Raw genomic sequence first — 17,351 nt, 5'->3', positions numbered from 1 at the left:
TTTCTTTCTTTCTTTCTTTCTTTCTTTCTTTCTTTCTTTCTTTCTTTTGCTTTTTGGAGGGCAATTGGGGTTAAGTAACTTGCCCAAGGTAACGCGGCTAGTTTGTTTACCCTACTTTCTCTCCTTTTACCCTGTCCATTCTCAAAAGTGTTTTGCTTCTGACTTTAACCTCCCACAAACTGCCCTCCCTTCTATAAGCACTCCTCCCCCAACCCCACTTCTTTTATCCCCTTCTCTGCTGAATGGTAAGATAGATTTCTACAACTGAGTGTATATTTTATTCCCACTTTGAGCCTATTGTGATAAGAGTAAGATTCTTATTCTCTTCTCCCCCTTCCCCCATTTCCTCTCTTCTGTAAAATCTTTTTCAGGCTTCTTTTATGTCAGATAGTTTATCCCATTCTCCCTCACCCTTTCCCCTTCCCCTAGTGCATTCTTCTTTCCCACCCTTAATTGTATTTTTTTTTTTAGATAATCATGCCATCATATTCAACTCACATCTCTGCTTTATGTCTATGTTTACTCCTTCTAACTGCCCTAATAAAGAAAAGTGTTAGGTGTTATAAATATAATTTTCCCATGTAGGAAAACAAGCAGTTTAACCTATCGAATCCCTTATGATTTCTCTTTTCTGTTTACCTTTTAACGTTTCTTTTGCTTCTTGTATTTGAAAGTCAAATTTTTCTATTCAACTCTGGTCTTTTCATCAGGAATGCTTGAAAGTTCCCTATTTTGTGGATTATCCATTTTTCCCCTGAAGTATTATACTTAGTTTCACTGGTTAGAGGATTCTTGTTTGTAATCCTAACTCTTTTGCTCTCCAGAAAATCATATTCCAATCCCTCAGATCCTCTAATGTAGAAGCTGTTTATTGTTGTATTATCCTGACTCTCACTCCATGATATTTGAATTACTTATTTTTTTTTTGCTGCTCATAATATTTTCTCCTTGACCTGAGAGGTCTGAAATTTGGCTATAACATTCCTGGAAGTTTTCATTTTGGGATCTCTTTTAGGAGGTGATTGGTGTATTCTTACAATTTCTACTTTGCCCTATAGTTCTAGAATATCAGGGCAATTTTCCTTGATAATTTCTTGAAAGATGGTGTCTGGGCTTTTTTTTTTTATTATGACTTTCAGGTAGTACAATAATTTTAAAATTCTCTTTCCTGAATCTATTTTCCATGTCAGTTGTTGTTCCAATTAGATATTTCACATTTTCTTCTATTTCTTTCATTCTTTTGATTTTGATTGCTTCTTGATGTCTCATAAAGTCATTAGCTTCCCCTTGCCCAATTCTGACTTTTAAGGAATTATTTTCTTCAGTGACCTTTTCTTCCTTTTCCATTTTGTCAATTCCACTTTTCAAGGAGTTTTTCTCTTCAGTGAATCTTTCTATATCTTTTTTTTTTCTATATCTTTTTCTGCTTTTTAAGGCATTCTTCTCTCAATTAGATGTTTGTGTCTCTTCTGTTTGGCCTATTCTGTTTTTTGAGGTGTTATTTTTCTCCAGTATTTTTTTGTTTCCTTTGCCGAGCTGTTGACTTTTTTTTCATGATTTTCTTGCATCACCCTCATTTCTCTTGCCAATTTTTCCTCTACCTCTCTTATTTGACTTTTAAAATCCTTTTTTGAGATCCCCCAAGGCCTGAGACCAATTCATATTTTTCTTTGAGGCTTTGGATGCAGGAATTTTGACTTTGTTGTCTTCTCCTCACTATGTTTTTTTTATCTTCCTTGTCACCATAGTAACTTTCTATGGTCAGAATTTTTTCTGTTGTTTGCTCATTTTTCATCCTATTTCTTGACTTTCAACTATGCTAAAGCGGGACTCTGCTTTCCAAGCAGCTGAGGGGCACTGTTCCCAGTTTCAGGTTTTTTCAGAGGTAATTCTGGGCACTTGTAAGTTTTTAGCTCTTGCAAGGCGGTATGATTTAAGGAGATGTGTGTTTACTCTTCTCCTGCACTGTGTACTGGTTTGTGAGTGACCAAAAGCACTCTTTTCAGCCCTGAAGTATGACCAGGGTCCCTGTTCCCCTCTGGCCACAAGCTCTGCAGTTCTAGTGTTTCTCTTTACACTGGGACTAAGACCCAACACTGTGACCCAGATTCAGGTATAGGTAATGCAGCAGAGTCCTTCCCCTGGTGCCAGCAGATGGCCCTGTGTAAATCTCCTTCTGACCTGTAGTCTGATCCCCTTACCATCTGAAAGGTCTGAAAACTGCTACTGCTGCCACTAATTAAGTCACCCCAAGGTCTGCTCCTGGTTTGCTGGTGCCTAGTTTGCACTGGCACTGATTGCTCTGGACTGTACTCCTCTCTCACCCTGGTGCCACACACCTTTCCTGCCAATATTCTAAGTTGTCTTGTGCTGTCCATCTTTTTTGTGGGTTCTGCCACTCTTTTTGCTATTCCAGCCTTTTTTTTGGCTTCTGAGCAACATATTTAGGACTCAGTGTCCACTTTTGGCCTTTTTCCAAGATCATGAAATGTGTATTATCTCCTAGGGTCTGAAAGAATTTTTCACTATCCCCAACTGTGCCATCTTCTTCCAACACTAAAATAACTAGCCCAGTAGTAATTTCCAGTAGAATTTAGAGTCATTATTTAAAGGTATTTGGAAGGGTTTAGGGGAGAGCTCAGGTCAGACCTTGCCTTTACTCTGCCCTAAAAAAAGTCTTGATATGTCCACATCATTCTCTTTAGGCAATTCCCCCTTTGCCTTCATCAGAATCTTTGCATTTATAGCATCAGAATTTTGTATTTATGATTACCCCATTTGTATTGAGACAACTTCCCCATCAAACGTTAGATCATAGGACTGTGTTCACATTTTTTCTGAACTCTTTGAAATTTGAGCTACCCAAGTCTAATGTGTCTGATTTTTGCTTTCTTTATCTTTCATAAACTCTTAAATGGTATGGTAATGTTTCTATAACTTTCCAAGAACTTTTACTTCAGTAATCATTTTTTTCTTTATTAGGCAGAATTAGGTCAAAAATAGTACCTCCACTTGATACTTCCTTACTTTTTTTTTTTTTGCTTTTTTTTTTTGAGGGCAGTTGGGGTTAAGTGACTTGCCCAAAGTCACATGGCTAGTAAGCATGCCAAGTGTCTGAGGCCGGATTTGAACTCAGGTCCTCCTGACTCCAGGGCCACTGCACCACCTAGCCGCCCTGATACTTCCTTATATTTTGAAAAGTGAAGTGATCGCAAACATAGGTAAAAATGTATCATCAGCTACATAGAAAGGATTTCTGGCAACACTTTTTTGTTGTAGCCAGGACACATAAACAAAGCGAATAATAACAATAACTAGTGTTTACACAGTACCTACTATGTGCCAAGCACTGTGCTAAGAATTTTACAAATATTATCTCAATCTCCCTAGACTGGAGAATGACCAAAAAAAGTTGTGGCACAGAAATCAGGGACAGATTTAGTTGAAGTCCTGGTGGTTAAATTCAAGTATCCACTTTCCTTGTACCAACAAGGGGTCCCAAAATGCATTCTGTGGCATGGCTTCCCTTCTTCATGGCACTCAGGTATCACTGACAGTGGTTCTGTGATCAGATCTGCCAGCTCTTTCAACAAATTCCTTCAGTACATTAAGGGCATGACATTCAAGCGCAGCTGATGGCTCTCTTACTGCTTTTTCACTTACCTTGGACTTCAACTCCCTATTAGCCATGTTTGTTCCAAAATTTCCAGTTAAAATAAACATATTCTTCTTGCCAGAGAAGCAAAATGATGATGGTAGTTTTGCTTCCTTTCCATCATCTGTTGTCAATCAATTATTAAACACCTACTATGCACCTGAGGTTACAAAGATACAGAATTATCCTCATAAGGAGCTTGAGTTCTTTTAACATTCTTTTTCTTCTTCTAAGTTCCAAGTTCTCTCCTTCCCTCCAGCCTTTCTCCCCATGAGAAGGCAAGAAATAAGCTACATCTGAAGTCATTCAAAACATTTCTGTTAGCCATGTTGCAAAAAAAGAGCAAGAAAAATAAAGTGAAAACAATATGCTTCAATCTCCACTCAGAATTTGTCAGTTCTTGCTCTAGCTTTTTAGATAGCATTTTTCACTGTGGGTCCTTTGGAACTGTCATGGATCATTGTACCAATCAGAATACTTTCATAGTTGATCACCATTCCATATTGCTATTACTATGGACAAAGAGGAAGTTATATTCTAATTATACAAATAGATACAAAATAAATATAAAGAGACTATATCCAAGGTAGTAAGGAGGGCGCTAGAATCTGAAAGGACCAGGAAAGGCTTCATATAGAAAATAATACTTGAGTTGGTTATTGAAGGAATATAGGGATTCTGTGAGGTAGAGGTGATGAGGGAGTATATCCCTGGCATAGGAGACAGCCAGTACAAAGTCATGAAGACAAAAGATAGTGTGTTGTAGGTAAAGGTGTGTTAGGCCAGCTTGCATCTGCTCATGAAAACCAGTCTTCAAATTTTCAGTGTGAGCTTTTACACGTCTGAAATTGACAAACACTAAAAATCAGGATTTGATATATTGTTTTGTTGATAGTTTGATGTCAGAAAGTGATAGAAAAAGTGTTGATAATGCATATTAAATTTAATGATGGGTCATGTATACTTAAAATAAAGAAGGTCAATTTTACTGAATCATAAAGTATGAGTGGAGGAGGAATATACAATGAGGGTGGAAAAATAGGTGGGAGCTAGGCTGTGAAAGACTTTAAGAAAGAGTTTATATTTTATCTTAAGACAGTAAGGAGTCACTTTTTTTTCTGTACAGATATGTGACATACATCCACGTTTCAGGAAAATTACTTTAGCAGCTGTGTGTAGGACAGCCTGGAGTGGGGCAGCGGCCTGAGGCAGAGAAATCAATTAGGAGGCTATTGTAATAGTATAGGTTATATGTTACCTGGGTTTCTAGCCAAGTCTAGGGCATTTTGCAGGAGACTGTCCTCATTGCTGAAGAGAATGCTAATTTGATCCTTTGGAGGGGAGAAACTTTCTTCATTCCTTCTTCAAGAGAGACACATGTGGCTCCAGACTCTCCTCAGAATCCATTCCAGGGAAGAGAAAGAGTAAGATTCTCTTGCAAACATCTAGGGGAAGTCAGTTCTTCAACATAACTCTGATTTCCAATGTGCCTCCCCAGAGACTACAGGGAATTTCTCCTTTTGGTGAGATAAGGGACTTTCTTGGTTGGGCAAGACCTCATCTCACTCTCATCTAAAGAGTCATTTTCTTTCTATATTTTCTGATATATTCTAAACTATATAAATCCTCTCTGACTTCTATTTGCTATTGTAATTAATATTTGGTGGGCAAGAATAAAACTGGCAAGGGTAAGCTAAGGATTTCCCTTTCCCCTTCAAGGGATTACAAACAGGAAAGCAATTGGCTTTTTTATCTGAACCAAATGTGCTCCTAGATCATCAATGTGGGGGGGGGGGGAATGCAGAAAAAAATTATTAGTACAGTATCCTTCCCTGAGAGGAGAGCCTACCCTGTCATCTCTTCTCCTGATCCCCTCAAGGTAGTAATCAGTCTCCCTGCAAGACAATGGGTAAGCTTCCAGATATATTCATCAATGCGTCCCCCTTAGCTATCTGTTTATTCATTTAGGCATTCCTTGTGGATGGGACTCTAAATGAATGGGAGGTGAGTAAAGCAGAGGCAGTGAGTGTAGACAGCCTTTTTCAGGGACTTTGGAGTTTTTCAAGGAGTTTATGAGTTTGTGGAAAGAGAGGTAAAAGATGACAGCCTGAGAGGACCCTTGGGTGTAGAGAAGGTATTTTTAAGGAAGAAAGAGAACTTTTCATGTTTGAAGGCAATAGAGAATGAATCAGTACTTAGGAAATGCTGAAGATTAAAGAGAAAAAGGTGATTGAGTGAGAGGGCTTTTGATCAGGAGCACAGGCAGAGGTGTTTAGCCTTGGCAAGGAGAAGGGTCAACTGATTGAGACTAGGAGAAAGAGAGAGAAGGAAATGATGTTAAAGGAGTGCTGAGATGAAGAAGACATTCACAGTGAATTATCTCATTTTTAAAATAAAGAAATAGTTGTACTTCTCAGCTGAGAGAGTGCCTGGGGTGGGGTGGGGAGGCAAGGTGTGATTGAGGAGAGAAGAGGAGGTTTGCAAAAGTTATTGTGGAAAGTGAGGATTGCCTTGCTTGATACAGTGAGGATCCAAATGCATTCAGATAATATGAACATATAGTTTATCTTGTAAGCATGGTTGTGTGACTACCCCTGGTCCTATTCAATAGGATTTGGGAAGCTTATGACTATAATAGGCTAAGTAGGTGATGGAGTAGACGAGTCTTGATCTCTGAACTGATTAATCACAGGTTGATGATTAGGAAGTCAGAATATGGTAATGACCATGGAAAGTACAGAAAGGTAGAGGGATTACAGGTCAGGATGTGGGTGAGGGATGGGCTTAGGAGGGGTAAAGCAAAGGGAAAGGTGGAAAGATAGAAGGATATGGTCCTACAGAGCAGGGCTTCTTAAACTCTTCTTAAACTTAAACTTTTTCTATACACAACTCCTCTCTTCTTAGACTGTGGATCCAAGGGGTCATGACCCACAGTTAAAAAGTTCTGAAGGGCAACCTCAGGAGTTTTTGATTAAGGAAGCAATGGTGAGATCCTGGGGTGTGATCATTTCTGAGTGTGACTGAAGTGAAGTGAAAGTATAAGATTATAGAATTGAAGGAAAATGAAGACTTGAGAGTTTAGGGAGCTTAAGGAAGCATCAGTGTAGATGTTGAAGTTCCCTAGTATAATGGCAGGAGTTGGGAAGGTAAGGATGTTAGTGAGTCAAGTACTATATTCCTTGAGAAAGAAATGAGGGTGACCTGGGAGCCATGAGACACAGGACAATGTCCCATTGACTTTTCCCAGTCACTCTATTCCATATATGATACTCCTCTTTTCTCAAACATGTCTTAATCACATACTCCTATAAAATTTTTCTTTTTCTTTTCTTTTTTTGGGGGGGAGGGCTATTGGGTTAAGTGACTTGCCCAAGGTCACACGGCTAGATTTTTTTTGTGTGTGTGTGTTAAATGTCTGAGGCCAGATTTGAACTCAGGTCCTCCTTACTCCAGGTCTGGTGCTCTATTCACTGCACCACCTAGCCACTCCTATAGTTTTTAAAATAGTATTTTTTCAATTATATGTAAAGACAATTTTTAGCATTTATTTTTATAAGATTTTGAGTTTCAAAATTTTCTCCCTCCCTTCTCTCCCCTTCCCTCTTCCTAAAATGGTAAGCAATTTGATATAGGTTATATATGTGAAATCATGTAAAACATATTTCCATATTAGTCACAGTTGGGAAAGAAGAAATAGACCAAAAGGGAAAAAACTGTGAAAAAATAAAGTGAAAATAGTATGTTTTGATCTGTATTTAGAGTCCATCGGTTCTTTATCTAGATGTGGGTAGCTTTTCAATCATGAGTCCTTTTTAATTGTCTTGGATCATTATATTGCTGAGAAGAGCTAAGTCATTCATAGTTTATCATCAAACAATGTTGCTGTTACTATGTACAATATTTTCCCAGTTCTGCTCATTTCACTTTGCTGTTCATACAAATCTTTCCAGGTTTTTCTGAAATCTTCTTGCTCATTATTTTTTATTGCATAATGCTATTCCATCATAATCATATATCAGAACTTGTTGGCCATTCCCCAGTTGATGGGCATCCCCTCAGTTTCCAATTTATTGCTATCACAAAAAGAACTGCTATAAATATTTTTGTACATGTGGGCTTCCCCTCCAATTTTGAAAAATCTCTTTGGTCCTATATAGTCTCAAAACTTTCCTTCTGGTATTTTGGGTTGGACAGGAAAGAAAGCATACATTAAATTCATAGACTGAACTCCAGCACCATGAATTGGTTCCACCAAATGATATTGGATTGGTGTGGAAGCCAGAAGAACTAGTAGCAATATTGGCTACATCATTGGCTCTTGTATAACCTCAGGATAGTAACTTTACCTCTTGGTGCTTCGGTTTCCTCATCTACTAAATGAGGATTTGGAATGGACGATCTCTAAGGTCACTTCTGGTTCCAACATTTTCTAAGTCTACGAAAATATTCCTAAGTCCTAATCAACGGATTATAGCCCTAGCTCATTGTTTTGTTTTTTTTTACTGTTTTACAATAAAGCACCAAATACTGAGCATGCTGCCTCATGCTAGCCTTTTTAAACTAATAATCATCTGTCATACATGGGAAAAAATCTATTTGTGTATATAATACATATGCATGAATATCTATCTATATCACTATATATATATATATATATATATACACATATACATATATATATCCTATAATGCCTCAAACTTGGGAATCTCATTTTTGCCAATAGTGACAGTTCTAGCAGCCCTCTCTGGGGATTCCACCTAGACCTCCTGCTGCTGTATTAGAGCTTAACAAGCAGATCTGGAGACTACCTTGGCTAAACCAGTGTAGATCGTAATAAAATCTCATAACCACCAGCAGCCCACCACTTCCAAATGGGATTTCACCTTTCTAAAGTACTTTACCTTCCAAAGCATTGTCTCATTCAATCAAGTCAATTATGTAGGTGCATGGAGGGCAAGGGTGGTATAGGTATTAAATTGAACAGACAATCCCCAAATCTTGTTTTAATGACTGCATGCAAATCCCATTTTATAGAATACTAGTCTAGAGGAAATGCTGGTTTTTATGGAAGGAAAGTATCTGCAGCAAAATATCATTTCCAATCTACCCAATGCCTAGTGTCAGCAGCTTTCCATAATTTAAAATGTGTTTATATGCACATGTTTCCCTTGTCCTGTGGTCCAGCTTCCTGTTTAACAATCTCACCACTGTAACTACTGCCTTCCCATCCTCCCTGGAGGGCATGAGGCTAAGAAACCTGCCTTGGGTTTCTTCCCTGAGGGTGTATCTCTCTCCCTCAGTCTTCTTATTCTTCTCCATTTCATAGGAAGCTGCTCTCATTTCCCTTTCAGGGGGATTCTCTCCCGCCTGCCTTCCTTTCTGCCTGACCTATGACATGAGACTATCTTTTTTTTTTTCTTGAATGGTTAGAATTTGTTCCACCTTGATATTTAAGGTTTCTGAATTATCCCCCCTTTCTTTTTATGTTATCCCAGGCTCCACTCTCAATTTCCAGTTTTATGGAAAAATCATCCAAAAATCCAAAAATCATCCACTTAGCTCCCCTATTCCTCAATTATCTTAATCATGTATAACCGCTAAAATTATGGGATTTTTCAATGTTTGAGTCAGTCACATTTATTGAGCTCTCACTAATGGCTAGGGGGCAGGAGGTCAATTAATACTATAGAAATAGAAAAGGGGGAAAGGGAGAGAGAAAAGAAGTTGGGATGGGGAGGAGGGGGAAGATGCTAGTGAATAGGTAGGAGAAAGAAGAATGAGGAGAAAAGAAGAAGCGAAGAAGGGAAATATGAGGGTGGGGATGGAAAAGGAGAAGTGAAAGTAGAGTGGAAAAATAGAAAGGCAGAGAGGAGTGATGACGGATGAGTAGAGGAGGAAAAAGAGAGAAGTTCAGAAAAGGAAACAGGAAAAAGGAAAAAGAAAGGGAAGGAAAAGTAGGAGATGGTTTAGCGAATCCAAAAACTGCAAATGGTCAACCCTGTGACAATGGAAAGCTGATGATATTGTTGGCTTTTTCAATGACACATTTTGCCTAAAACATTATCAGAGAGTAAAAATCTAGGTCCATAAGCTTCACAGTCAACTTTGTTGTTACAAATTCTTAAATTTCTCTTTAAGAACCTAGGTTTTAAGGAATCATCTTTGAAATACTAAGATTACACGATGTGTCCAGTATAAGTTTTATAGCTTATCTATTACACCTAATATTTTAAAGAACTTTTTGATCATTTTGAGGATTATTGCCATGATAGCTTTTTGGGGGGATGTCAGCGTTATTACAAATTGACATCATTACAAGTATTCTGTCACTCACTTGCATATGGGAAGAAAGTTAAGAGAAGTTACTTAACTCACCCAAGGGACAGCATCAGTCAGAAACAGAGCCACCATCCACATTAGCCAATAACTGGGGTAGATTGTAGATCCTCTTTTGCTGGGAATCTTTAAGAGTGGAACACCATACATGGAAGATGTGCTAGATGGCCAGGCTATTTCCCTAATCACAGTACAATAGCCCAACAGCCTTTCTGTATGAATTACATCCATTCTTCATAAATTTGCCAAAGCAACCAACAGGTTTTGGTGACATGTGCATTTTGCCATATGCATGTAGGTGCAACACTTTGGTAACAGATGCAGATATTTAAAAGCATAAATGTCCTTTGGAGTATTAAAGGTGGTAATAATGGGGATGAGAGAAGACAAGAGCCTAAGTTCTTATCTTCATGCCAAGGTGGTACAGTGGCTGTAGTACTAGACCTGGGGGGCAAGAAAACCTGAGTTCACATATACCTTGAGACACTTTCTAACTGTGTCTGGCAAGTTACAAGCTTAGCTTATCTCAGTTTTATCCACTATAACATCAGCACGATAATAGGACCTACTTCCCAGTAATAACAATACCTACTTCTCAGGGTTGTTGCACAGTGCCTGGCATATAGTAGGAACTTAATAAATGCTTATTTCCTGATTTTCTCCATCCTAGTTGAGTTTTGAAAAAAGCACATTTCCCTGTCCTTGAGAAATATGTCTTATATGCTTTATATGTTCTAAAGAGAATCTACCTGGGAGGCCCCATTCAACTTGGCACTGTCCCACTCTGAAGAGGGCCAGTTTTAAGGCCCTATTTTTCTTGCAACAGATGCTGGGATTTGAGGCCAGATGCCTTGGACATGTTTTTGATACATATGCCGTGCTTAGGCCTGGGAGCAAATGTGGCCAGAAAAGAAAGAGATGAGTGGATGAATGCTCCCTCTTTCTCTTTGCACATGAAGGTGGATGTTTGTTTTCTTCCAGAAACTTGGCTGGAAGAGAAAAGAGAGCAAAGCTAGGGAGAAAAGGAGCCGAGCCCAGAGAGCTGGAACTATAAAGGATGATGTTTTTCCCATGAAAAGAAAAAGCCGTTGAGCTGCTCTGTAGGACATGCTGAATTTGTATTCCCAGATACTGGCCTGGCTTGTCTCCTATCACTGGTTTTGGAAGTCTCTTCTCAGACCACCTCCAGGCAACTAGAGAGAACCCGAGGTCTCCTAATATGATTTCTTGCTTTTCTTTGTATATATCAGAACACATCACTATTACATCCCCTCCTGTGAGCTCCATAATCATTGGTACCCAAAGAGCTAGGAAGCACAATGGATAGAATGCTGGGCCTGGAGTCAGGAAGACTCTTCTTGAGTTCAAATCTGACCTCACACACTTACTAGCCATGTGATGCTGGGCAAGTCACGCAATACTGTTTGCCTAAGATCCTCACTCGTAAAATGAGCTGGAGAATGAAATGGTAAACCAAGCCAAGAAAACGCCTAATTGGGTCATGGAAAGTTGGACATAACTGAAATCACTCAACAACAGCAACCCAGACAATGTAACTGGGCATTTCTCTTTCTGAGTCTTCCCTTTTGGATCAAGTTGAGAATCACTCTGACTCTAAGATGTAGTAAACTAGTAGTCAATTGACATCGAAAACTGGAGAAGACCAGCTATTTTTAATGTACCTTTTATTTTACTTTTTTTTTCAATTAACAAACATTTATTTCTTCTCATTTCCACCTCACCTCCTTCTCCCACACTCCCCAAAAAAGATTTTAAAAAATCTTTTGTAGCAAAATGGGTAGCTAATAACAGAAAACAAATTCCTGACTTGACCATGCTTCAAAATGCAGACAAAACTTGTCTTTGAAACTTCACAGCACGTACAGTCTATGTAAAATGTTAATCTATTTCAAGTGTGTTAAGGCTTATCTCACCAACAGAGCCACATGCCTTCATCTGTCATGCTGTCTCACCACGTTTTCTTTGTTCCCTCCTCGATGCAGCTCCTTAAATTTTACCTCTTTCATGTAGCCCAGCAAAGGAGTCCAGGTTCCCTTTCCCAGCCCTCATGCCTCCAGACATGGAAGGCCATGGAAAGCAGAAAGAGTGCCAGACCTAGGATTGGAGCGCCTACCCTCAAATCCAGCTCTGTCATTTCTTCTCTACATCAGAGGTATCAAACATGCAGCCCTCAATATTCCTAGTACAGCTGGAACCAGATTAAAATATAATTGGGAATTGAATATTGAGGGGATGAATTGGAAAGTGGGGAGATGCCTGTCAATTGGGGAATGGCTGAACAAGTTGTGGCAGATGAATGTAGTGGAATACTATTGCGCTATAAGAAATGATCAATAGGCAAACTTCAGAAAAACCCGGAAAGACTTATATGAACTGACGCTGAGTGAAGTGAGCAGAACCAGAAGAATATTGTACATAGTAACAGCAACATTGTGTGATAATTAACTTTGATAGACTTAGCTTTTCTCAGTAATGTAATGATCCAAGAGAGTTCTAAAAGACTCATGGTAAAAAATGCTATCCACCTCCAGAGAGAACTGATGAACTCTGAGTACAGACTGAAGCATATTTTTTCACTCATTTTCATGACTAATCTGGAAATTTTTAATAGCTAAATTTAAATTTAACAACTGTTTCAAAATTGACTCATTTCTTTGCATCATTCTTCTCTGAAATCCTCTTTGTTTCAATATATTTCTTTGTCTTGTCAGCAATAATTTCTTTCTTTTCTAATTGTATTGCTATTATTTTTCACTAAACTCATCCAACCCTTCCCTTCTCCCCATAGAGGCCTTCCCATATAACAAACAAAACAAATATAGTTAAACAAAAATGCATCAAAACATTGGCCATGTCTGAAAATGTATATTTCATTCTGCACATCACTGTCATCTCTATGGCAGGTAAAAATGACGTGGTGGTGATGATGATGATGAGGGAAATAATAATCTATCAAAGACTAGAATCAGATAATGGGAGAATCAATCTGTGGGTCCAAGGTCAGAGGCTTGAGACATTTTCTCTGATGAAGTTTCTCCATCACAAAGTGCAGTTATCCTATAGCTAGGTAAAAACAGGGTATAATCTGCTCACTCTTTCTAAGACATCATTAAATCCAGAAGATGGCATACACATCTCACACCCTGCAACGATACTGACTTCTTCCTTTTGCTTTAAAAAAAAATTCTTTGAGAACAGTAACTGCTGTATTGAAACTCAGTTAAGGAAATAAGCATCAATCCACACATTCAGGGCCTAAAACAGGGATCCTTAGCCTTTTTTGTGTCATGGACTCTTGTGACAGTTTGGTGAAGCTCGTCAAACCCTTCTCAAAATAGTGGTTTTTTGCTTATGTTCACAATGGGAGGAAATACTAAATTTCAGTTACAGATTAGTGAAAATAGAGCTGTAATTTTCTTCCTATTCAAATTCACAGACCCCCTAAAATATCTTCATAGAACCCTAAAAGAAACTGTATATTACCTTCTTTTCCCTTCCATTTCCTTTCTCCTGGGTTTATTTTCACAGGAAATCTCTCTTGGCATTTGGACATCAGCTAGTTCAAGTGAAAAGCAGCCCTGGGGTCCATGTATATTAGGGTCTCAGTTTCTGAAGTGTACTTGTAAGAAGTGAGCAATGAAAGTCAACTAGTTTGTGATAAATCTTTACCTGTGAAAATGCAGCTATCAAAAGAGGCAGAGGCACCAAAGTGAGATGGTGGAAGGGGATGGTCACAACACATAGTCAGTGGTGTTCAGGCCTGGCCTTTGTTAGCTCTGCCACTGGTTTGATAGCTCTGAGCAGGACAGATCCATTCTCTGACTCATCCATAAAATAGTACAGGGCCCTGGAATGTCAGAGCAACAACCTGAAGGAAAGAGGTTTCAATGCAATTAATTTAATTTCATAGATGCATTTAGAAAGCATTTACTATGTGCCAGGCACTGGGTAAACAAAGAAAATAAGAGGACAATGTGTTATGGTCAGTAACCTAGCTATGAAATGAAATATTCAATTCTTCAGCACAATTGTTATTTTGGGAAAATTGTTTTCTGTATTTCAACAGTCATGTTTTTCATGATTTAAACACACAGAGAAATACATACATTTTTCATTTGAGTGTTTTTTTTTTCTAGGCTGGTTTCCAATTGTTAGTTTGCTTTCAAAGGTCATTTTCTCCAGGTGTTTTCTAATTTTGCAAAATCTCCAGCTGAAATCACTGCTCAGGAGAGCTCACAACATCTCAGGGTTGCCAAGTCACTGTGCTAACCTCTCATCAAGACAGCCAATCTCTATGAGTAACCTGCTGAATATTTGGTCCCACTGACTTTTTCTGTCCCCTTATTTTTTGGGGGGCGGGGGAAGGAAGGGTTGGACTAAAAAAGTTCATTGTTTAATTGTCACTCCCAGGAATAATTCTCTTCAAAACATTTTAATAAGAAAACTGGCATTTTTAGGATCAGCTCTGTAGCCTTAAATCACACTCTTTAAAAAGAACCAAATTCCCCTCAGAGATAGAAAGTGACTTCATCGCATCGTGCTGGGATTTAAGCTGACTACATTTAACTTAAAAATACAGGCCTTGTCCTTGATTTTTCATGCTGTGATCTGTTTTTTTTGATGGGCTAGATCTGAATAATCAGACATGCCAAAAAGGGGATCTAAAAAGTCTTGTTTCATACTGGGAGCCCACTTCAGTTTACACTTATATACCTAATCAAAATGTCTTTTCTTGTGTGATGGACTCAAATTCCATTTTAGAAAACTATCTATCAAGAAGCCACCAAATGAGAAGGACAGGAGGATCACCCAGACCTATTACAGATCTGTTCTCCAGCTTGAAAATCCAGACAATGGGAACCCTGTTATGATACAGGAACAAGGGAACAGGACTAATCCTATTATATATCAAGTTTTCTCTGCTATAGGTGAACAGCAATGCAGTATTTCCTTCTCTGATGAGACATAAAGACCTTGCCCTGGAGATGGACTAGAATGTCTTCACTTCCCTTTCTTGCCTCTACCTCCCCCTTTTCTTCTTCTTCTACCTCTACCTATAGTTTGATTCCTATATCTATTTCTGTTGAAGCTGGCATAAGGAGATAGTGAGGTGTCTCACTTGCTAAAATCTAGCACCTAGAACTATGATCGAAACAATAACTATCCATTATTCCAGAGAACCAATGACACAACATGTGAGGGATGTGCTAGAGCTGAAGAGTTTATTGTTAGAATATTTAGACCTCAAAAATCAGCAAATGATACAAATTAGGATTTGACATTGTTTTGAGGATTACCTAAACTTAAATGATTGAGATCATGTTAGTAATACAGCTTAAATTTAAAAGTGTATCTAGCATACATTTAAGTCAGTCGTTAAACATTTGCCAGTATGCAACTGTATACTTTCCACCTCCTGGCAGGGAGGTGATAGATTTAGGGTATATGTATTGCCAGTGCAATATTTACAGCACCCATGATCATGATAAAGACTGTGACTATCAATATCATATGACGTTCGATTGCAAAGTATCACAAACTCTCAGTGTAGAGGACAGAACCAAAGCATTTATTTAGACACCAGAAAACTGAATCCCAAAGCCAGTAAGCTGACTCCATCACAGTACCAAAGATATTAAGAAGCCATAATAATACTGAGAGCCACAGCATCCTTTAGCCTTCCCACAAACAAGTATTATATCAAATCTACTCACAAGCCTATCTGACTTCTTGCCTGAACCTCTTCTCTCTCCCACCATCTCTTTGGCTCTGAGTCTCAGCTTCCTGTGGACTCTGCTCTACCCTTCAGCAAACTCCTCCCACCACAGGTTCTATGTGACTACATTCAGCCTATTAGGGTGTGGAGTTTACTTTCAAAGCAGGGAAGGTCTTCAAATTACCCCCTAGGCTTATTAAGGGTCAGGGAAGATCTTCAAATTCCTATTCTCATTACAGTATAGAATGAGACATATGTATGTATGCATGTATAGATAGATAGATAGATAGATAGATAGATAGATAGATAGATAGATGATAGATAGATAGATAGATAGATAGATAGATAGATAGATAGATAGATAGCCAACAAGGAAATTTATTTTGTGTGACTACATATTTGTTATAAGGAATTTCTTTTCTCTCTTTTTTAATAAGGTAGGAGGAAGAGAAAATAGAATTATATTAATTTTTAATACAAAGGTTGAGGTGCTAAAGATGTGGAATATTGAATATACTTTCAGGTGAGGTTATTTTATTATTATTTTTACTCTGCTTTACTTTGTTATAAGAGAACTTACAGAGTAAGAGTAAGCTGTAATTGTTTGTAACATGAAAAATAGCACATCAATAAAACTTTTAAAAAGTAGGTAAATTATGTTACCAAAGCAGTGGAGTTCTTTGCTGATATCCATATTAAAGCCAGAATGTGGGGTGGGTATGTACAGAAACTTGCCCCCAAAGCTTACCTTTTTCTTTTTTAACTCAGATTCATTTGTGTGCAAAACCTGAGAGGCTTGGGGCGGCTAGGTGGCAGAGAATAGAGCACTGGCCCTGGAGTGAGGAGGACCTGAGTTCAAATCTGACCTCAGACACTTAATACAAAAACTAGCCTGTGACCTTGAGCAAGTCACTTAACCCCAGTTGCCCTCCAAAAAGGAAAAAAAAAACCTGAGAGGCTCTTGGGCCTTTCTAACCCTAAGTCTGGTAATTGTCTGGGTCAGAGATATATGAACTCCATCCCAGACATAAGGATCCAAAAGAAAAAGGCTTAACCTTAGCCTGGAGGTACTTTGTCTGACTTTTGTTAGCTGGTTGGGGTGGCTATGAATAAAGAGTTGGCAGTTTCTTGTCAGAAAGAGATTTTCTAGCCACTGTGCCCCTGTAGACTAGAGCTAAAACACAAGCACATAACCCTGAAAAGATGATACTTACTAGGCAGTAGCAGAGAGCAAAGTCCAGCAAAAATCACATACCTAGAGACCATTAGACTCTTTGGAGCAATGCCCAACAGGGACTACCATTCCTAGAAGACACCACAAGACTATAAGAATTCAGCATAGAATTGGTTAGCTGATGTAACGCACCCATCAGGCATTAGGAGTTCCTACAAGACTAGCAGTGACCAGCGGGGAGAAGCAGAACATCATGCTCAGAGGAGCCTAACCAGGGAGTAGTCAGATCCTGGGCTATGTCTGTCTGTCTGTCTCTCTTTTTGCTTTTATGGAGGGGGAAGGCAGAGCGATTAGGGTTAAGACACTTGCCCAAGGTCACCCAGATAGTAAGTGTTAATTGTCTGAGGTTGGATTTGAACTCAGGTCCTCCTGACTCCAGGGCTAATACT

At 38.7% G+C, this 17,351-nt stretch overlaps 1 long non-coding RNA gene across 1 annotated transcript in view; it reads right to left on the bottom strand.

The window, feature by feature from the left end:
- Positions 1-15,783, bottom strand: part of LOC138159077 (uncharacterized) — an 18,872-nt gene extending 3,089 nt beyond the window's left edge. The window contains exons 1-2 of the long non-coding RNA XR_011167799.1: positions 15,727-15,783; positions 13,682-13,880 (exon numbers count right to left, since the gene is read on the bottom strand). This is a non-coding gene — a long non-coding RNA (uncharacterized lncRNA). The remainder of the gene's footprint in view (positions 1-13,681; positions 13,881-15,726) is intronic.
- Positions 15,784-17,351: the final 1,568 nt, after the last annotated feature.

Source organism: Petaurus breviceps, unplaced genomic scaffold (assembly GCF_028583685.1).
Source record: "Petaurus breviceps papuanus isolate PSGF00001 unplaced genomic scaffold, PetGlider_PUasm1.0 175, whole genome shotgun sequence".
Classification (NCBI taxonomy): Eukaryota; Metazoa; Chordata; class Mammalia; order Diprotodontia; family Petauridae; genus Petaurus; species Petaurus breviceps.
This window is presented reverse-complemented; position numbering and strand designations above follow the sequence as displayed.